General features: G+C 40.1%; 1 long non-coding RNA gene across 1 annotated transcript; it reads left to right on the top strand.

Moving 5' to 3' along the window:
* Positions 1-1,071: 1,071 nt before the first annotated feature.
* Positions 1,072-23,773, top strand: LOC105681389. Its single transcript, XR_001102611.3, has 3 exons — positions 1,072-1,867; positions 12,164-12,257; positions 23,699-23,773. It is a non-coding gene; the product is annotated as an uncharacterized LOC105681389 (long non-coding RNA).
* Positions 23,774-23,875: the final 102 nt, after the last annotated feature.

Here is a 23,875-nt window from a genome sequence, read left to right as displayed (position 1 = left end):
TTATACCTAAGAATAAAGTTCCAAATTATTTCAGTGTTTCGTGTTTAATCGGATGTGCTCACGAATATGGAGTTTTTGCGTGAAGTTGCGAATAATTAATGATTTCATTAATAATATGATCATCATAATCTCGTTAGTCAGACATGGACGCTGTTATCACAACCGTGTGTTTGTGCCGAAAGGATATTTCGCGTTAATTTTAAATACCGAGTATCGACATAAGTAATTTTAAATGCTGAGTATCAATTTAGACGAAATAAAAGAGTATGACGCACGATAGACAGGCATGCTTCGTATCGTGTTTCGAGCTTCGAGAAATTGGCGAAGAAAATTGGGCCAATGAAGAAGTAAGTAATTTGGTTGTTGGATCGTTAGTTTCGGAGTTTCAAGTTTCGAGCTATGTTGTTTGAATTCGGCTCACCAGACGTTTGGCAATTTTCAAAGTGTTCCAGAAAGCAAAGTCTTTTCCCGAAGGATGACCGAGTCAGCGAAGAAGAATCGGGAGTGAAGTAAAGTGGAAAGCCTTTTAACAGAGAATGCTGGCATGTGGGGTCACGGGGTAGATACGATCGAGCTTCCTTCCAGTGGCTGGCTGGTGGGGTGTTTTTCACGGGGCGTGGAAATAAGGGACGAGAATCGGTTCCTACGGTAGCGATGACTTCGAGACGCCGCAGAACATTTTCGAACTCTCGTTACATACTCTCTATGCAACTTGGTTAATCTACTTTAGGTAATCTAGATAATGTAGGTGCTTTAGATAATCAAATTTAGTCGCACTTATTACGTTATCATCGAATAACAAAGGTTCGCGAAGGGAAACTAAACTTTGTATATCGTATTAATGAGGCTGGCGGCTATGCGAGGTTAAATACAAGGGAAATTGGCGAGACTCGCGGGTCCTCGTAGGAGCAACTTGCTCGAAAACTTGCGACGGGGAGAATATCGAAGGGCCATCGCTAGTCGGTGGTGGGAGAAGTAGAGCACATCGGCACCAGGGTAAGGGACAGCGGGTTCAGGAAAACGCGCAGCCGCAAAAGAGCAGGGTGGGAAGGCTGACAGTTTGGAGGTCTTTCAGGGGTGGTCTGTCAGTTTACCGGATGACCGCGTGAGCGCGCTGCCGCGCAAGACCAACCCTCTATTCGCGCTACATCCGGCGAACGTGACTGATCGTGTTCGATTCGCTACCGTTGGAAAACAGTCGAGTTTTGTCGCTCGGCCAATGGTACGCGATCTCCGTACGTATTCTTTACCTCGTCGCGTTTTTCTTATCACGGATCTTTTTCGATCACTCTTTCCTATACTTATCCGTTAACGTGCTACAATCGACGGCTTGGAAAGTCACCATCTATCGACCGCCGTCACTGACCGGTCCGTCTTTTCGCTCTTTTCTTCGTTCTTCAAGCCGTACCGACCGTATTCCTATCGCTGCACTTTGGATCCTCTTCCCTCTCGATCCGATCGAGCCGTTCTCATCTTGCGCGACCCTGTGACTCTGCGCAGTTTTCGTGACCGTAAACCCCTCGCAGCAAGAAGAGCATCATGCTACATCGTTCTCCTGAGGCCACCGAATAGCAAATTAATTCGAAAAAAGGAGACATAGAAGAGAGTCAAAGAAGAAAAATAAAAGCGAGTAAGAGGAACGGAGCGGGGAGAAAGAGGGGGAGGGAGGGGGAGAGATTCCTTTCCTCGAATAGTGTGTAGTGTATTCTTGGTGGATGGTATCGCAAGGATCGGTAGCTAGTTCGTGATGGGGGTGGCAACCAGTTTATCAGACATAGTCAGTACAAGAAATCCACCAGGAAGATAATGCAGATAAATGCCTTCGGAGGGAAGAGCGGACAAGTAACAGAGGATTATATGTTGTCAGGTACGTGTATATATTCTTTTTTTCCTGTTTTTTTTCCTTTTGCGTTGTCACTGCGCGCATACGAGCATGTCTCTGTATGCGAGAGTGTATTTGTTCGAATATCTACGCTCGTGTACGTTTTTACATGCATCGTTTGAACAAGTAATAAATGTGTACGGACGTATACGTACACACGCGACATACGTACCCGCGTGTATGTGCATTGACACACCTATATATACGTACAGTTTGAGGCAGGACATGAAACTTTTACGAAATCTATCTGAAATCTTTATTGTATATCGAGGCAACTTGCAGCACGCCAACCTGCTGAAACATCTATTGTATTTTTACGTGCAAACTTGAATTTGGATTGTCTGATACTTGTACAATATAATATAGACATCGTCGCGTGCTTGACTTTCTTTGACTATCGTTCGTCTGCGAGAGCAGCATCGTTTCGTTTATTTTCTATTAGGTTTACCTCGCGTAGATTCGTAGGACACGAGCTGGCAGAGCGTGGTGTTTATTATCGCCGTAGTTCACCTTATCTTTGTTGTACCGTGAAACGGACGCTCGGTTCGTTTCGTGACGAAATCGAACGCGACAAAGAACGATAGACGGTAACGTGACCGATGACATTAGCTTCGGCAACTAAGTAACTGAAAAATCGCAAACATACGTTGCAGCGGGAGTATCATTAATCGACCGATCTCGACCTCGACTGTAACCTCGATTCAAGGTTTTACATACATTCAGGAGTGCTCGGTGTTGTATTTACCTTCGCAATGCCTCTTCACAAAGGAAAAGTACGTAATATTGCTTCTATAGTACGGTGTAAAGCACGAATTGTATTATTCACAACGCGGGACGTGGATGCGGTTGTTAACTATAGGTATCTACCTTCGCATCGCGGAATAGTTTTTATCGAAGCGCTCCGTAAATGAATCGAATCGGCCTCAATAACGAATTAACATAGCAACGAGAGCCAAGTTGTTTCGGAATGTTTGTTCAACGATACGAAACCTTTCTCAGTATGTATGTATATATGTATGTGTGTATATGTACGCTGGCGGAGGATCTTCCAGTCAAGGAAACGATCGATCAGATATTGTATTAACCTTTTCGTCATCGAACAGATGGTCCCTTCTATTTACGATTAGCTTTTTTCCAAGATTTCATTCGGCAACGTTCGCGCTATATTAAAAGGTCTCGATGCGCGTACCTATTTACGTACGTTGTATATTTTTGTAAACATATTCGCGACTATCCTCGATGTAAAATATTTGCGCATTGAAATTTTTATTTAGTTCGATTTGGCTGTCAAATCATGCTCGGATATCAAATGCGATGTGTCAATCAAAAGCGTCGTGTACATTGTACACTGAAGGTTACGTAGCGAACGCGCGCGCGGGCTTAATACAAAAGATAGCGGAAGGATGAAATTACAAAGCACAGCTTGCAGACTGAAGGTGTGGTATGTGCGGATATGTGAACATGAGATTCCGAGATCCCAGGATTCTGAATTCCTTGCGGCATATGTAAGATATCCTACGTGGAAGAATTAATACCGGATGTCTCGTAGCTGAAAATTCAAACGTATATACAGCCGGCGTTTCCATTTTACGAACTGTATTTTATATTTCTTCTCGATTCCCTTTTTAATGAGAACCTTTCTGAATATACTGTCTTCCCTCTTCGTTATTATTTCTGATGTATTCGGGAGATAAAAGAGTTTTTTTTTATGAGAAATTCTGCTGAAACAGAATTAACATTACGCTGTTTCAGGTTTGATGTAATTGATATAGGAAGTTTAAAGAATAAATTTATTATAGATAAAGAAATTCGTTCTTCAGTTTCTTTCAATCAACGATAATTAGCATAAATTGCGAATCAATCATCTTGTTCCCGTGTTCTCTACCGCGAGGTTTTTATCGAAACCGTTCGTTCTAGCGGAAAATAGAAAAAGTTGGATCGTTTCTAAATAATAGACGGTGCTCGCAGTTCCGTTCGGCTCGGAACTTCGCCTAACTTTACATAGCATCCTGACTGACGGGGAGAAAGAATCGGAAAAGAAATCAGATCAATGGGGAAAAAAAACTTTGGTTAATTCGTGATATGTTCTCGCGTTGGATGGCGTTCGCGCGTCGGCGTTTTACCGAGAGAGAATCGAGACCATGGGCCAGCCACCAGAAGAAAAAAACAGAGTATTCGAAAATGGAGGAAAGCCCGGTGTAGAACAACGTAATAGAAAATTTATTCAGAGCTTAATCACATCGCGACAAAGACAGCATTGTTCGGGCGTGAACAATAGGGCGGTTCTGTGGGTTCACGTAGCGGCGACTGCGAGCATTCGCTTCTCTGATTTGCAACGACTCTTTGCTTTTTTGATTTCCCTTTTCTCCTGGGAATTCAGGTCGCCATATCGACGCCACTTGGCCTTTTCTCTTCTCTTCTCTTCTCTTCTCTTCTCTTCTCTTCTTTTCTCTTCTCTACTTTTCTCTTTTCTTCTCGCTTCGTCATTTCGCGCCCTTGTTCCTTCGAGTTCAGAAATTTACGCAAACACGTGTAACAATTCGCCTCGAAACGTGCCACAAAGATTTTATACGCGGTCCGTCTCGTCGACGCTCATTACAAAAGAGAGCAGATTCTTTCTCGCGCGAGAAAATTCACGCGCTCGAAAATCTCATTCGTTTAAATTAGCTTCGACTCGATTCGATTCGATCCGATTTGATTGGATTCTATTCGGCAATCTTTTAGAAAAGGAAAGATTCGCTATATGTGAGACGAGATCCGAAATGTAACGTCATCTGTCATAATAGCCGAATAGAAACCGCGGACAAACAGTTTGCCCAGAGGTTTTTATTTGTAAATCATCGCCTCGATGTCAAGTTGACAGCGCGTACCGTTCAATTTTATACCTCGGATGCCGTCGCCTACGCGTTTCTCGCATTTCACGAATCACCCATCCCTGTCACGATCTTGTAAATTTGGCTAGCTATGACACGCGTTACCCGCGCTCGTATTTTTAAGCGAAACGTCGTTTCGACTATCATCGGACATGTTTTCGTAACTGATTCGAGTCTGTTCGTTCTGTTAATGATTTCGATTTGTCCATCGTATAGCTATCGAGTGTATCTTTCATTCGTTCATTTCGCCATCTAAATAAATTATCTATCTTCATTTCGCTCCGATTGTTTTCAGTTTTGCACGGTACGTGTACACCTATCGATTTCCTCGTTTCCGGCTAAAAATTATTTCCACCAGTTACTCATTCCGTTAACGAAGCTGAATATAATCCACAGCTGTACATCGTTTAGAACCCGTCCGAAAATTTTCAAAATAATAAATAACTCGTTGTTTTAACGAGTCGTCTAAACAAAAGATAGAAATCGAAACAGTCGATCGAGCGTGAGTTTCGTAATGGAAATACGGAGCGACGGAAATAAAATTTCCCGCGATCTCGTCACGAAACACGAAATAGATTCCGCTGACAAAATATTACTCGAATCGTTCGTCTCGCTGGACGTGCATATTTTTTCGGTCAAATAAAAAGTAACCGATGCAATTACTATCTATAGGACTGTTCTGGCATCGGGTCATTGGAATTTTTATAAATTCTATCGGGCCTTTTTACTCTCTGTGAGAACGAGGAAGGAGGACACGGGGTGAATGGCATAGTGATCCTGACAAAGGGCGTTAATGGCGAAGTTGGTGTTGGGGCTTTCGACCGTTTTCTCCTCGCAGCATTTTCTTCTCGTAGGTAGAAACGCGTGACCGCGTGTCGATACCATCGTTGTCCAATGCAATACAAGGGTCACCTATCGTTTATTCTCGCCTCTTTAAACGTCCTCGTTGTTTAAAGCCGATTTCCTCCCAAAACACGTTTCCTCCGCCGTCTTTCTTTTCAATTCTTTCCATTTGCACATACCCTATCGTAAATCCTTCTATTCGTAAACGGAACATTTAACGATTAACGAATTTTTCTCTTCCTCTTGTTTCTGCTGTAATATTGACGCGAATAAAATTCGCACTTACATTACATCGTTTTGAATGGATGCTGTCAGCTCTCTTTCAAGCATCGACTGATCGAAATTCATTTTATTTACAGCGAGTTTTCGTGATCGATTTCATAAACGTTTGCCGGTCCGCGACGCAATATTTACATATTCCGCCACAATTTCTATCTAGGTAACTTATTCGCGTGAAGTCACCACAGAGAGAATGAAGCTTATTAGTATGGATAACTGCGCCCAGTAATCCGTACGATCGTTTGAAATTTTAGTTGCGCGAAGTAATCGTCCGTTCCAAATGGATTACTCTACGTGGAAGAACCCATTTACACGGACGGACGATGCGAAGGGTCGCATCGTCGACGATCAGAATCTACGGATAGTCACGATCGAGTAACGTATTCGCACCGTAATAGGAAAAATAAGCAGAATATCGTGTGGCTTACGTGAAATCACGTACGAACCTCAGCTAACGGATGTTCGTATCTGCGTCAAAATCATACGCCGCGAGATTCGTACCGTACCGTGTACATCCAATTGTAATCGATTTAGGAGGAAATAAATAAAAATAATGCGCCAAACGCTGGTGATTCGATTTTTCAATACCAGGAAGCGTTGCAGCGACGCATTCCTTTACGCCGATGGAAATGAAATATTTTTGAAATTCGTCGCGTGAAATATATGTATAATCGTAGCTGTGACGGAATTTCGATTTGCAGCGATTTGAAGTCAGTACCGTGAGCGAAATTTTCGGAATTTAACCAATTTTTGAGCGGTCCGTTATCGAGTGCCACATCGAAAAGGCTGGTGTTCGAGAGTTACGGATAGGTGGTGCGCGCGTGGCTGGCCCTGTAGAACGCTGTTAGCGAGAACCGCAAGAAGGGTTAGTATTTGACCTGGCAACTTTTATTATGTCGATACAGAATGAGTGATAGCTCCGCTGTAAAATCAGTGTTCGTCGCTAAATCAACGAATCGCTGATTCATCGTAGGCAACGAATAGGCATTTTCCGAACAAACTGCCGCTCCTGGTTGCCAGCGACGGTTCAACGCAGGGCCGAAGCCCGTGGCGAAAAATTTGGCGGAGCGTGCTGAATTAAAGCTCGATACGAGAACGAAAATGAATTTGCTTGAACTCGCAACTTTTACCTTTTGCCTCTTTTTTGGTCTTTCGAGGACTCCGTGGTTGACGCCTTGAATCGTTTCGCCATTGATTAACCCGACTTCTAAACGTACGTCTCGTGCTAACGCCGCAGTTTATTAACTCAGTTTATATAAGTGTGAGTTAATTAAGCCTCGGTTCGGCCATTCGTAGGAAAATTTGTAGCCAGGAGCGTGGTTTGTCGGTGATTAAGCGGTAGTTAAGCAGAGAATAGATGCCAAAGAGGGACGTATCACGATATTAGCATATGGCATTGTAACGCGGTTGGAGGTTAGGTAGGCGTTCATCGAATTGTGGACGCGCGAAGTCCAGCGTAATGTGTTACTTGGCAAAGTGGATAGAGCGGTTTGCACGGGCTGTTGCTCTCCTTCCCTGTAATTTTCTTTCACGTTCGCCACGGTTTATTTTCTTCGTGTTTTACGTTTTCAAAGCTCCCGTGTCACGTGAAATTTTCCGCACGTAAAATATATTACTCCGGACATATTACCTACGACTGTTTGCTTATAGTTAGATGAATGTTTATCTTGACTTGCACTTCTGTGACTGCTATAAATCAAAATGAAATATCGCTTCTGCAATGAGTGTGTTTACCATGTAAAGATGCTTCTTCGTCGTAGCTGCTTGTTAGACGGCAACCTGAGAGTAGTTTCGAACCTTTGGAATATTCGATTTGGAAGATTCATCGTGGCGAGGTTTTGACAGCGCGTGCGCCAGTTCAAAGGGGGATCGAAGAATAAGGAAAATCAGTGTAGGTATTTTCGATTAGGCGAGAATTCACGATGCAAAAATGCAGTCGTGTATATCGCATTCGCATGTTTGTCATTCCGAGTGTATCGAACACGTCGATCAACTTGCATCAGTCTGTGTCGCGTGTTATCCTATTTTGCGCGTACGTAGCAACACCGATCACGAACATGAAGTATCCGACAAAGGCAGGACTTTTCTTTGCTTCGAACGCTTGAATTCGTGTATTGCCAATGACAAAGGAAAGATCGCGACAAATCTCGAAGCGGTCGAACTAGGATTAAACTTGTAACGCGTATACTTTCCTTGTCGCTAAGCTATCGAGGAAAGGAAAGAAAAGGAAAGGAAAGGAAAAATATTTCATAGTAGTCTTTTCTCGAATTTGAGAACGACATATCTTCGAGAAGGAATACCGACCAACGGAAAAATCCTCCTCGTCTGTCCAGTTTCAAACAAAACATCGAAACTCGTTACAGTGTCTCGAGGAAGCGTATATCGTTTTTTACCTACAGTTCGCCTACTACGGAACACTAGAATTACGTTTGAAGATCGAGAGAGTCGCCTGTAGTCCAGCGCAAGCGTTTAATTCGAAGTTCAATTATGGCAGGAAACTCTATAACAGAGTAAAGTTATACTCATCACCGCAAAACAGGGGTGCATCGTAACTCGAGCACTTCGATACGAAAGTGGGTTTTCGAAAAAGCAAAGGTAACTTATGAGGGGTTCGCTAAAGGAGCTTTAGAAACGCGAAGGAAGCGGAAAGCCACTTCAAAAGCAGCACAAGTAGCGAAAACACTTAAGCGAAAAGAACTTGAGCGTTCCTGGCCAACAAAATAGAATGCGTACGAAATAGTGGAAACTGTGCAAAGGAGTATAATGCGAATGCATAACAAACAGGGCTTGCGCTTCGCCTGTCTTCCATCGAGTAGTTTATTACAAATTCTCATGAACGTGAATCTCTGAAAATCCCTGAAAAATTGTTCCAACCTATTTTATCATCCCGATCTCCTATTCTTTTCGTCTTTTTATTTTAATCGATATACGAAACATTATTCTACGCCACGAACTTTCGTTTTGTAATATATGTACATGTATAATCTTGTTTCAAATGTAATCAAATTCAATTAGCGTTCTCTCATTGTGGACCACGAACATGTTCGTGTACGAGTTGCCTGGCTATCTGTTAGACTCTCGAGAAAAGTCCGGGACACATAGGTAACTTTACACACGAGTTAACTGGATACTCTCTCTCTCTCTCCTCTCTCTCTCTTTCTCACTCTCTCGCTTGTAGAGTTTCATTTTTACGATAAATTCGTTGGTAGAGTACTCGAAAGAATCGCGGTATTAGCAAAGAAAAACAAGAATCATATTGCCGTTGGTCGATGGAAACAAGAATTTATTAAGCCATTTGAAATCGTAATACACAAAACGAAGAACTGTTTGAACTATTTGCCAGTACTTCGAGTTTCGTCCGATCCTTCCGGTTTGTATGAACATTCAGATTCATAAAACATAGCAATTGAATTTGAGTGCCTATTGTTGTAGCTAGACCGAAACTGGAAAATACAAACTGCTCGCTGACCAGTGACCGCATATATGCTGAAATCCCTATCAACCCCAGCTGCGTTTGACGTCTCTCTGGAATTTCTTCGTTCCTCAATGATCGGTTTAATGAATTGTCCGCACAAAATCCATATCACGTAGCTGCCGCTAGATTATTTCGTTGCTTACCGTATACCTCTGGGTAACCCCATTGTACACACGTACGTTTATTTGCATTTGAGAAATTTCTTTGTTCGTCGCATAAACTCTGCTATTTAATGAAACAGCGGAATGGATAATCTTTTTTGCAAGCAAAATCATTTTATATTCATACTTTCATTAGCATAGTTGAAAATATGGAATCTCAGCAGATGTCTGACTCTCTTACCAACAATAAATACTATTATAACAGAAATTATATAACAGGTACGGTCTTGGATATTTCGAACATTATGTGCGTCATATGCACCTTTGCACCCTTCAACTTCCCATAAATGCATGATGAAAATTCGCAATCATGTAATTTATTTTAGTCACATCGTAAAAAAGGGAAAAAGGGAAAAAATAAAATTAAGTCGAAACATTATCTACGGAACCAGTCACACATTACTCTTAATAAATACTGATACGTAACTAAGAGAAAGGGCGATCTATCGATCATTTATCACGATTTTTACCACGATTTATGCATAGGATAAAATTACGCGAAAAACATACGGCATCGCGACCTCAAATAAACGCGAATATCTTTTCATTGGCGAAATACACGGTACGATATTTTCGATGTGCTTTGGAAAAAAACTTTCGGCTGAAATATTAGGCCGGTAGGTACGTGCCAGTTTTCGACAACGCGCGGCTCTCCTGGTTGGACGAGTGATGAAAGAGGCGAAGCTTCTTTGCACGATTTCTATTGAACCAACTCGGCCCACACACGAGGTGTTTATAGGGACAAGTATTACGAGTTGACTCGAAAACAGGATTTTCTTCTATGCTCGTTTCGATCTCTGTCATTTTTCTAGTTACAGAGGAGTAGGATTTCGTGTAGAGCTTAACTTTCATTGTTCCCTTGTACGACCTCCTATTTGACAATATTATATCGAGACTTAAATCCACCGACGTCTATATATAAATCTGCTTTTAACCCAGAACTCGATTATACGTTTCCTCGTCTCAGCCTCTAGTCGTTCGTCATAGCTCCAGCAAACCCTAGATAATCGAATCTCCGCTTCCGTCTTTGAGATTGCAAAGCCCTTCGGACAGTACGGTACTTTCTTGAAATCTCGCTCAATTCTGTCATTCCTTCTTACTTCGTCGATAATTAAATTTAGCACACGTATGGATCGATTGGTAGAAATTAACCGTGCCATTGTGGTAATATATGCAAGGACTACAGAGGGGGAATAATTATGGAATGATTAAGGAGGAAAAATATACGAAGGTACAATTTTATTCATGCTTACGCAAACATAAATCTAACGAGATGAGAATTTTTTTTATCACACGTATCTATCTCATTGAATCATTTAATGCGTCATATTAACATCAAATTGTTTCGTGTAATATGCTGTAACAATATGATATAATAATTATTTATTCATCTTTCGCAATGGAACTCGCAAATTTTGATATCGCGTGACAAAATATTAATAAGAAGTAAAATATGAAGCATCGCGTCGAACAACAGCTTACTTTAAATTCGACGAGGGGATGATCTAAAATTTAAAAATTCTTCTTTGTACGATATTTTTTGAAACATGGATAATACGACTCTCGATTAGTAAGAAATACTCTCATACGGATACATTTCACATACGACTACCGATATTAAGATTTAACTAATGGATAAATTTATAACGACTGCGCATTGGCATTTTCGAATTATACGCTGTAATGTTGTACGTTCCGCGATTTGAAAAAATGGTGCCAACAATTGGCAAAAAATACGCGTTTAGCTTAGTAGACATAGAGTACGAATAACTGTCAGTTTACTGTACGAATAACTCTGAAGTTTATTTTTCGTTCTACATCGCTCTCGAATGCAATGTATGACTTGTCATGTGCCCGGCCATATTGCAAAAAAAAGTTGAGAAGAGATATAAGTAAAAGTAGCGCTGCGACTATAACTCGAGCGAAGAGACCTTCCGTTCTTGTAATTATCTTATAGAAGTTTTAAGACTTCTGCTAACTTTGGAACGACATAACATTTTTAAAAGGATACCACTCGCATAAACTTCGTCGCTTTAAATTCAATAAAATTTCTCGTGGTTCAGTTGATAGTTGCATTAGGACGATTGAATGCATTTTATTACGTTTGTTATACACACATATGTATGTATGTGCATCATGTTTGCTCGATGTTCTTGGCATCGCCGCGAATCAACTTACTTTTACTCTATAAAATTTCCTGTTGACAAACGACCGATCTTTTGTTTGCTGCGAACGGTATTTACTCAATGCTCGTAGAGGACAGTTTTGTTTGCCAGTGAAAAGGATTAGTGGAATAAATGAAAGAGCGATCTAACTAACGGTTTTCGAACCATCTGCACATTTCTGAGCTATGAAACCTTGGATACTATACATATACATGAAACACGAGCTATGATAGATTACGTACGAAGATTTGTGAAACGTTAGCAGATGTCGCGATAAACCATTCGTTTGAGGAAATTTCGTGTAGCATTCGCGTTCTCATCTAGATCGACTAATTTTAATTGCTCGCGATACGCTTTACGGAACATCATTTATATTGGAGATTACGCTGTTTTCTTTATGAAACCGCACGATGGTGTTATCATTATTCCTGTCCCGCTTGTCTCGAGATTACTTTCCATTACAATTTTCTTTATATATTTTTCAGCCAAATGCCCGTGAACACTCGAGATCGCCGAAGAAACAGCCAAGGCCCGATAAATACGGAAATGGAGCCTGCACGAGGCACGTCTGCTCGATAGGTTCGTACATCGAGTAATCTTATTCTCAATTTTTAACTCGAAATGAACTTTCAATACGTACAAGCATCAATTACGTGAAGCGTATGTTCGGGCAAAATATAAATTGTGAATTATCGGCGTTTCCTCTTCCACAGTCTGTTCGCCAATTGAGGGAAGTGCAACATCAAATATTTGCATCTCAAAACTTGACACGAGGTATTTAACTTCCTTTGTAAAAATAATTGAAACAAATAAATAATTTAACGACCGTGAAATTTTAGTTAATTTGTTTCGCCGAAAAAGAGAGAGAGAGAGAGAGAGAGAGAGAGAGAGATAGGAAAGAAAATGTAAAATTTGACAAAACAAATTAAAAATTGGACAGCCGCAGCTCTCGCGTACTAATATTTTCGAGGTCCGCACGAACACATTACATTACTCTATGTCATCCTTGAATTAAATTAGAATGAAATGAAAGCCGGATTTAATTAAGTCCATGGAGTTTCACTCGACGAGTTAATTAATTCACGTCCAATGAAATTCAGATCGACCCTCCAGTACTGTTTACGTGATATCGCTATCAAAAAATTTCAACAGTGATGGGATGCCCATTGAAATAATCACTGATATGATCGTTTGTATATCGGAAAAGCTGTTGGATTTTATCTTGTAGAACTACGTTTACGTGCGTTTGATTTTTACTCGCAATTTCAGCTTCTCTAAACATTTACGAATCTATAACATGTATCTATATATCCTATTTATAACTATTCGTAATTAAGGTAATACGAGGAAAACAAGTAGTCAAACAAATATATAATTATGTTTTTGCTTTTATCAAAGGCATATTTTTAGTGTACATGTAAATTAAGAAATCCAAAACCCGTCATTTTGTTGGTGTTTGGTAGTTCTAACTTTGAGAAGACTAATTATTATAATGGGGAGTACTGACATTTTTGGACATTAGCATCAACTATTTAATGGGACGCGCTTGATTGGATTTCTTCTACCCTATTAAATTGGGATCATTTGGTGGTTACCCGATGTCTTTTATTATTTGTATCGTGTTATATGTTATTACTTTCATGATATACGGGACGCGATCAGCTCGTTTTTCCCACGTGGCTTACTCAAATAAGCCAACCTCCCGTGCTGCAAGATTCAATGCTTTTGCGGATTTCCAATACGTTCGATGCTCGTCCGACAAGCTCGTCCTTTCGGATTTTTCAATCTGCCGTTTCAAATTTTGAAACAACATAGAGACAGTTGTAATTTCCTTTGTTAAATTATCAAACTACGATCGAGTAATTTCGCAAAGAGGGATAGGTTATCGATTATAATAGATTGCGCAGAAGGAAATTGAAGGTAAACTATAAAGTTTGCTTCCACTTAGATGCAATTAACAAATGGTCGAACAGAGAAGCAGAAGTGATTACAGATACAATAGTAATGGTTGACCCCATAGTAATTTAGTGTAATTTAAAGTTATCATTTTGCACCACTCTAATGAAAGAGAGGAAAGAGGAAGGAAAGCACGAAGTTATCTCGACTGGGTCTTAGTAGACTCGTTGCTAAAGCTTTCATAGTTGGCCAGTGCTTTGAACCAAATCATCGGTATAGCGGAGGTTAGGCCATAGAACTTATTTCTATGAAAGAGATGATTGAGACGAAGACTTTTCAAACTCATGTTTGATGTACCATTTCTTTGGCAAGTTCAGGAAGGTCAGCAGAATTGATGAAACTTAGCAATTTTACATTTTATATCTCAACCTAACCTCACGTTAGACAGCGTTCTATATCGAAATATTCTTGTCATTATGTGAAAGTAAAAGGAAAGATTATATCGCTAATAACATAAAGAGGATCGTGTATGCTAGTCTCGGTTATTAGAATAAAAGCATACAAATGTATCGTAATTAGGTGTGACTGAAAACTAGTTCCCTCCATCATAGTTGCTTTCTGTTTTTCCACTTGAATCGGTAAACACTTTGTTTTCTGCTAAACGTGACCTTCTCGGTAAATATCGTCGCAGACGATATGCATTATGTATATTCGTCTAGAACGTATTCGTGCACTTGATTATCGATCATCCACTTTTCGCGTGTGTCTGCACAATACGTTACCACGCTCTGTCAACATTTACGTAGCAGGACGTTCGAATTTAGCACGCGAACAACGGCTACCGACTAACTGCCACTGCTTTCAGCTACTTTAATTTTGCCTGTTAATCGACTCGTCAGGCAAACCTCCATTTCTCGAAGTGAAAAATCACAATTCTGGATATATTTGATCCGTAAATCTGTGGTAAAATCCAAATTTATTGTCAACCAACGGTAAACAATCGCTTTCGAAGCAAACTAATTCCGTTCGGAATGTCGGCGTGTATTCATGATTTCGAAGATTCGATCGTTTCGAATCTCCCGTTACGTATCGGACTGTACTCGATTGGAAATTACATTTAAATAATTTGTTTCGTGTTGCTTCGCGTTGTTGCTTCAAAGCGTAATGATACTCATGACCGTAAAAGGAAAAAGTACATCCGTAAACAGCTTTTCAACATTGTTTAAACAGAACTAGTTCGATTATGTTAATCGAATTCGGAAGTATACAGAATTCGAGAAAGTGCTTTTCCCATTTTCCTTCTTTCTCGTCGATTCGATCGCTCCTCAATCACGAAATTGATTTCAGTTTGAGTATTAAAAAATGAATCATTTATTTACACTCGACCGTCTATAAATAAAGATATCAAATAGCCATTGTTTGATATTGGACTATAGTATAGTCCACCACAGCACGCTGAGCTCGTGAAAGACTTCTTTAACCTCTTAATGACTAAAATATTAATGAACGGGCAATCTCCCTTGTTCCCTGAAGATATAACCTGAAAAGAAAGCTAGCGAGCTTACTGAACAGTTATACTTATACACCGTACTGTAATTCGAGAAACACAAATATTAAATAACAAAAAACTTTCCTAAATGGCACGGAGCTAGGCATAAAAAATTCTTGCCTACTGTCGTGCGAAACATACGATGATCGATCCAATGATCGATGCGTTTTACTAGAAATGGAGGCACGATTAAATTTCTGCGTTATAAACGCACAACTATCGAGTTTGCACTGCCTATAGTGATCAAGAAAGTTTTCCAACGATGATGGAAACTAAAAGTTGGTTGTTGGTATCAGAAGATTGTATCTACGAATTATTCTAGTGAGATGAGAGTGGTCGAGTTGGCTTGGCAATACTCGATAAAACTTTGAATGTAATGTGCCATCATAATGTTCTCGAGTTATTCGAATCGTAAAAATGCGAGATAAGCCAAGGAACGTTAATTTCTGTCACACTTAACGGCACGTTGTAATACGCTCTGAATGTGGTTTTCTAATTCTCTAAATCATTTCTATGATTTTCTTTTCAACGTCATAATCGTTCATAATCGATGAACATAAATGACAAACACTGGAAAAGACGTTGCTAAATCACACATGTGGTGTGAAACAAAAGTGCGAGATATAAAACGAAGAAAAAAAAAAAATGTGGAAGCTCTCTATTAAAAAGTGCTTTCTATACTCCATTACGACTGCTCTACTACGCGCCACATATCTTGCCCGAAAAAACGAAAAGGGGAAAGAGAAAAAAAATGGGAAGCCGTGCGAACGGAAAACACGAACTTTCCATTAAAGAATGCTTTTTAGATACGTGGTTCGTGTGGCGCTAATGCGACTAAATCTGTACATCTGTTCGCATCTCAGCCGTTAAAATCGGCGAATCACTGACTACACGTAACTTTGCGGTTTTCGCGAAACCATCGTTTAAGATAAAGAAACAAGAACGAGAAGAAAATGAGGAAAGATTGTTGGGGAACGTAGGGGAAAGGTTAGCTGTGAAAAGGTTGGTGAGGAAAAGCTAAGTAAGCATGCTAATTAAGCTGACTGGTGGAGCAGGAATTTCCTGAAAAGCGAAAACCGGTTTTCTAGCAGCTTGAATCGCGTTAACGGTAAACGTTTAAATGTTTTCGATGTTTCGCTTGAATGTCGCAATTCAGCTTCTCCGCAGGGCAGAGACAATGCGAGCGAGTGGTCGCATTTTTAACGGAGAACAACTGCTTTCCCCCGGTTCTTGCATCGTCGTTGCCTCACTCGAAAAGTAGAACGCTCTAACCCCCGAGAGCAGGCTGATCTAGTTTCTCACGGCTCATCCGTACCGTCGATCAACCCAAACCGACGCGACGCGATGCGACGTACGTTTTCACCTAAGAGATTACCAAAGACCGTGCAAAACACGAACAGTTCGCTTACCGTAAACCATCGCCGGCTACCGGCAGAAAAATTTGAATAATTATACCTGGCAGCTACTATTACTTCCTTGGCTGAATCAGATTGGCGATATCTCAATTTCCAGTGGTTCGTCGAAATACGTCGAAAACCAAGATTTATATATTTTCAATCTATGACTATGGGACTATTTTAATAGAATTTTGGAGATTGTTCAATAAGAATGATAACAAGCACGATTATGTTCGAATAAATTCGGTAAAAATAATTCACAACGCTACGATTAGCAGCTTGAATCTTTCTCTGTATTTTACTCATTTCATTCCGCTACATTTAAGAAACGAATGAACCGAAGAGAGATATAGCGGTCGGAGGATTTCTAAAATGGTATCTCCCTCGATAATAGAGACACGTAGCGGATTCGAACGTGCGTCTACTAAACAATAAGCGAGAGATATTACTTGGAATCATCGATAATCGAACGATTCGATCAGCGTAGCTGCCTCCGTTATTGTCAGGCGATCGATATTAACCGTTGGAATTAATTACCGGTAATTTTTCATTAGCGTGCGTCGAGATAGGTGGACGATTTGGTCGCGTTGGCGTCGAAGGCGACGGGAACTGCATTTTCGGCACGCGAGCCTTTCGACTGCAGTCTAGCACTTTCGATGTTTCTTCGTGTTCCGCGGCAGTTTGAGCAGTAAGGTGAAAGCGAACGACCTTCTTGGCTCGAAAGTAAAGTCCATCGATCAAGCGATGAACCGAAGGAAACACGCCATCGTACTCACTATCAACCGAGGCCCACGTCACCGACGCGATAGTACCTACCGAGGACGACGACGACGACTACGACTACGGCGTCAGAACCACCGATTATTCCAGTCCAGACTCACGGTCATCGCTGGCTAGCGTGTTACTAGCTAGTAGCGCGGTACAAGCGTTGAGAATTATGTCACTATGCCAAGGCTCAACCTTGCCGCGACATGGTCACCGATGAATACTGTATGAGACTTTATTACCGTCGACTGTTAGACTATCGGCAAGGTTTAGCTTGCTTCGTTTTCCCGAAACCACCTTTGATGTCGATCGAGTTGATTATCGTCTATGTTATTTTCGCTCGAGGTTTGCCTGGTTCGTCGAAAGTAAGAGTACCGAGGTTCGACTTTGTTCTTTTTTCTTTTCTTTTCCTCTAGCGTGACTCCTTACTGCTGTTTATAACTCGAGATATTAACTACGATAATTTACGCTCATTGAGACTCATGCAGGCGATTCGAGTATTTCTCGTGTTTGCCTAATATCCTTTTTCTTCTTTATCTCGAGTATAAACGAGTAATGTCGTGTTATTTCATAGCAAAATTATTTGTTAAGTCGAGGTAACGAGATAGGAAATATCGTACCGTTCTAGTAATATTTACACGAGATCCCAACAGAAAGGAGTTACATTAAAATTCGTATTATGCGTAATCCAATTTTCCAGTCTATCGGCTATCCGCTCGTAAATTTTCGATAGATTGGATTACCCGTTCGGTCAACGGATTGCCTGCTATCCGTATAAATATTCGAGATTACAGGTAAATTAGCGGTTACTCGATTACGATACAGGCACTGATAGCAACGCCTATTTCGCTCTTTTCTTTACCTTGCATTCATATTATTTATTTTAGTCCTGATTTATATTTCCTCCGTTGAACACGACCTGTAAAACGTAATTGCTTTTTATTCGAAAAAGTTTATTAATCAAAGCGTCGCTAGAAGCTACGAGCTTTTAAGAGCAGATCTTACCGATATTACGAAACCATCGTGCTTTTGGATTTCATAAAATTTTGATTCCTTTATTTCCAAGCCTATTATTGCCAGAAGAAAATGTCGAGTACTATTTTCATTAATAGTATTATTTTCAAGAATAATATTAGTGTAATATTTCAATTTAGCCGGAAACTAACGGAGATCGTTACCGATCATATCGAGATAGCGTTGTATCCAGCGCTATTGCAAACGAAAGATACAGGGAACGTAAAAGAAACATATATCGACATTCAGTTTTACGTAAACTATGCTGCTGGCTAAGGATATACTTCGTGATAAAATCGACGTAGAAAATCGGAAATCTCCGTCCAAAGGCAGATTTATAGAAGTCGTTCGTTTTGAAAGAACACAACCGTTCTCAAATTAAAATAATTTCTACAGCTTCTGTTCGATGCATATATTGATACGCTCGGAAGCCGCATCGATCCAAATCCAATAATGACGTTAAAAATATTAATCGTTCAAATTTACTCCGCAACTTACTATTATTTATAACACCTTATAAAATATCTCTTTTATGGAAGTAAGATGTTTATTGATAATTAAGTTACACGAAGCAAAGTTAAAAAGTTCGGCTTCCGTGAAATTCGCAAGAATATTCGACATTCTCTTAAATCGTAGTAGACAAAGTGGAAACCAGTTGGAGATATAAATTAGGGAATTACTGGCTAGCTAATTGGGGAATAAATTAGGCGTTACAATTAGGTACGATAAAAACCAGGGAAATTTTCACGATGACCAACCTAGCGCAGTCAGTTAATGTACGATCGAGAAGCGCTCGTGTTAGATCGCCACTTAACGCGTCGATTGCTCAGCGAGTCTGCTAACACCCTCGAAAATTACAGCTGGTTAACCCGGTGAACTCGCTAGCGTTGAACGCTAACAAACGCTGTTTCTAAAATTGACAGACTGATACGGTCCGTCAAGCCGATTCTTGAAGCGTTAGATATAAACCGGTGGTCTTCCTGGAGCCAGTCGACCGACGCCGGATTATTGATCGAGAGTCGTGACCGGCTACTCGCCAATCGACCGTTGCCCCCTTCACAGCCTACCGATTTTCATCCTCGAATTCTGATCAGCGATCATCCCTCTTCGTGCCAAACGAGCAAACCTTCACGTCAATCAGTGGCATCGCGTAAAACCGCGCCGCCTATTGGCCTAACCGACAATTTCTACGCGAATTTTCCGCACGCCAACACATTATAAGATGCTTCTCGATAAACTCGACGAAACTACGTCCGACAGACAAATACACAACCCTTACCTTACCTTTAGGTACTTCGTACTGATTTGTGGAATTTGCCTTTACGTATCAGACGATCAAAATGATAATTTCATAGAAACTTTGCATCAGTCAGGATGAATTTCTCAAACGAATTTCTCGACGATCCCGAAACTTTGTTCAGAAAGCGTTCAATCCTGATGAATTGATTAGGAAGCAAGAAGTAGCATGAAGATTTCGAACCAACTGGGAACGAATATCCGCCTAGAAAGGAGACTTTCAAAGAAAGAAATTCGCATGTTGTAATTCTGGGATGTAGAATTAAACGGCAAAGGGTTGTAGAACGTGAAATGTGATTCGGGATAAAAGAAATAGCAACAAATTTCGAACTAGGAATCAATTTGGAAGGAAGATGGATAATGAAGATGAACTTTAGGGGTTCTATATGTTTGAATAATGATTTTATTTAACCAGAATTATTACAGTGACCACAATGACCGATTCTTAATTTTTCATAGAATGTTTTTCACGTTTATACTTCTTCAGATACCACCATTTTTTTTTAAATTTTATTCATAAAAAGATAATAAAATCATATTGAATATTGTAGGATCTTTACTACAATTTGTTTATTTACAACAAATGGATTAAACAGATATTGGTTAAACAGGAAACGATGGTTATTTAACGTGAACTAAATACAATAACGTACTGTAATTAAGACAACTAAATAGTTTATTTCTAACTCTCGTCATCACGGTTCCAAAGCTCCCTCTTTCTCTCTCTCACGTGGATCACACTCTCTCGACAGCGCAATTCGCACTCTCTGACTTCTCGATTCACACTTTCTGACTTCTCAACTAACACTGACTATTAATTCGTCTTCCTCCCTTAGCATCCCTTTGTCTTTTGTCTTAGACCCACGACGCACGTGTTCCGCAACCGCTCGTGGTTAGGGTCACGCAGGCCTTTTCCGCGAAACTATTCGATTGAAGGACCGACGATACATTGTTGGGCCTGTCGGCACTTAGGCTTTCTCTTAGGTTTTTCTTCCACGATACTACAATATTTATATTAAAACCAAATACCTAAAAATATCTGTAAGATCCATTTCGGGTAAGGCTCACCATCCGGGTAACACGCTTCATCGAAGAGAGATCTGCAAAGTTAAAGAAGTTAAGTATAAGAAATCCTCGGAGGAAAGAACTCACCGAGGAATTAAGGAATTTCGTAGCTAAACTATAATACTAAGCTATAGCTACATACAAAGTTGGATCGATTAAAGTATCGCCGACGAGGTGACGAAGAATAAATTATTTATTCTACAACTTGCTGTATTTCTTTAAATCGCGACTTCGCCTCGTTTCATGCAAATCCTCTGGTTAAGACAGTCCGATTCACGGTATGCTCAGAAGATGGCGAAACCCGAAAGAGCGTTCATGCGTCATAAATGTGAAAGGAGAAACAAACAAAAAAATAAAGAAAAAAGACGAAAGCAATTCTTGAGCGGTGAAAAACGATGAAAAGATGGAGGTTGAACTCAACCCGAACGGTCAATTCTGCGAGAAAGACAAGAGACTCGAGTGTACCAGTACGAGTGTTACGCTACCGAGGAATCAAGGGGAAGCTTTTAAAGAAAGTAATAGAGGGATATAAGGCTGTAAGACGAGCTACGATGGTACGAGATGAGAAAAAGCCACGAAGAAACCAACCGAATAATTAAAGAAACTATTAAAAAAATATGGTTGCCGAGCATCGAAGAATGCAGAATGTTAACGGAGCGAAAAGGAAGAAGCGGTTAATTGGAAAATGAGAAATGAGAAACAGATTTGGTATTGGATAATGGTGAAATAGGATTTTCTTCCCCGTACTTTCGCTTCGTCTTTTCTCATCTCAACCCTATTCCTTTTTTTCTCTTTCTTTTTTGCTTTTCTTTGCTCCCTCTCTCCTTCGTTTGCATCTCTTTGCCTCTTTACTCTCTTCTTTTTCCAACCCTGATCGTATAATGATTGACTGTCAGATTCGCAATGTGTTTGTCGAAAAAGGTTCTACTTAAAAAGATTTCCCATGTGCACTATCGCTCGTAAGTATCTGGACAGTTCTAAGTTACTGCAAATACGAGTTATCGCATCGAGTGTCCAAATGCTTATAGATGGCAATGTACGTATGTGATAAATCACGACCTCAAGAGGGTTGAAAAAGTTGAGCTCAGTCGACATCATAATTACGTGCAAGCAATTAATGTAACATATATATGTAGAATAATAGCAAGGCCGCGTTTAACGTCGTGATCCCGGAGCAAGTGTCTCTTGAAACAGATGATGTCGTCCGATGTAAAAGAACGTTATCGACAGCTGCTGCTATTGTAATTGGGTACTTAAGGTTTAGAGGTTCCGGACACTTAACTTTACGATCATCCGAAGTTCATCGACTCGAGTGTTCCGGTCAAGTAGGAGCTCCGAGCAACCTGATATCAAACTTCCATCCATTCTCATTCTTCTTTCTGTTTAGCTCGTGAATTCTTCTTACGTAGTCCAAAGAATATATAGGTTTCCTCCACTAACCTTAATAACCTCGCGAGACAATTAATCGATCGCCTGAAATTTTATTTCTTTTCTTTTAGACGTAGAAATTAGGTGATTCAGAAAGTTGGTAGCGTTTTGATACTAAAAAGACTCGTACAAACTATCTCAAATTGTTGTTAAGAAAGATAAGTTTTTAAAAAGAAAGTGTTCCTTTTGCTAGAAACTTTCCAAATAATCCAATACCAATACATCGTATACGTGTATACTCCCGGTGTAATTATTTCCCACGGAAATTGGAAAATTCCTCGGGAAGAAAAAGTAAAATTGAACGAGTTTGCGTTAAACAACGATAGACAGTGAACAGGGCATATCCTGCTACCTCATCGTGGTAAGTAGTATTACTCTATAACTGGCCAGGCGCTGGAGTTCACCGCACCAAATATCACTTAGCTTTAATGAAAGAAGTTCATTAGAGAATACATTTTTTAATATCGTCGATGCGCAATGTGTCCGGAAACCTATAGAAATTACGGTGCAACGTGACATGGCAAATGTTGATATTATTCTTTACGTTGTCGACTTTGCTATCTCAGTACTTTCTTTTTATCTCTGGTCCACCTAACAGAAATTCGCGGCGTTAGTAGCGCGTGGTTCATTTAACCGCCCTCTGCTTTACAACAGCAAGATAAAACACGTCCCGCATAGAGTGCAGCAATTAAGTAAATCCGCTATGTAATTTTGACTCACAATATTAAGGTAACAACTTCTATGAGACCTTTGTAAAGGAGGGAAATAGTTTTGTTCGCGTGACTGGCGTGAAGTCAAACGTGAAATCGATAGCACCCCAAAATTATCGAATGGTAGCATGATTTTCCTTTTGTAATTTTTGCTTTTAAAATAAATCTCTTACTAATGGTGGTTCTGCTAGCGATATTTGCTATTTTATCTTGCAATTTGTTTTGAAGGTCTCAGTATTGCAAACGGTACCTGTCGCGCATGTTACGAATTCCAAATTATTTCAAATTATTCGAATAGAAAAAAGAAATTAAGAAAATCTGATTCGAATACTTTTGAAAATCACAAGATCATTTTCCTTTTTTTCTAAATATACTTGTCTGATCTTTCAATTGCAAACAGAAATGTAGTATAAAACAACAAACGAGAGGCAGAATGGTCTTTCTTTAGCTTGTATAAACAGCTATCTACGACAAATTTATATCTGAATGACAGCCGTAAGTTGTTTAGTTTGCAGTCTCAATGTTAACTCTGCTACTGTTCCGTTCGGCACGATTGCCGCCTTAGAACCAGTTGCTTCATATCAAAATTAGTATGGCAACTTCCAACAAGTAGAAGCATTCTCTCAGGAGACGAAGTACGAGTAGATCTAGAAATACAGGGAACACGTTAAACGTGCAACCAGATAGACATGTTTTGTTTGCACAATATCTATCTTTAATTAGTGATTAACGATCCCTGTACACTTATTAACGAACAATCATCGAACCGCTACTGGTATCGTGAGCAAATAAGGAACTTTAGGTTATCTATCTTCGTTATCCGACTAAATGCAACGTTGCAGTTCGTATATTAGAATTTATGAATCGCTCTAATTTGAGAAATATAAATTTTTGTTACAGATTCGACGCGGATGCGATGGCTGGCCCAATTATGGAAACAAATAACGTGCGACGACGGTGTAAAACTAAACAATCGAAAACATGAAATTCGTAGATCGCAAAAGTAATTAAAAAATGAAATAGCGCCACGTTCGTTACACGCTCTCTGAGAAATTTCGAGTCGAGGCAGCTTTATGC

This window comes from Bombus impatiens, unplaced genomic scaffold, assembly GCF_000188095.3.
Source record: "Bombus impatiens unplaced genomic scaffold, BIMP_2.2 scf_0872, whole genome shotgun sequence".
Classification (NCBI taxonomy): Eukaryota; Metazoa; Arthropoda; class Insecta; order Hymenoptera; family Apidae; genus Bombus; species Bombus impatiens.
This window is presented reverse-complemented; position numbering and strand designations above follow the sequence as displayed.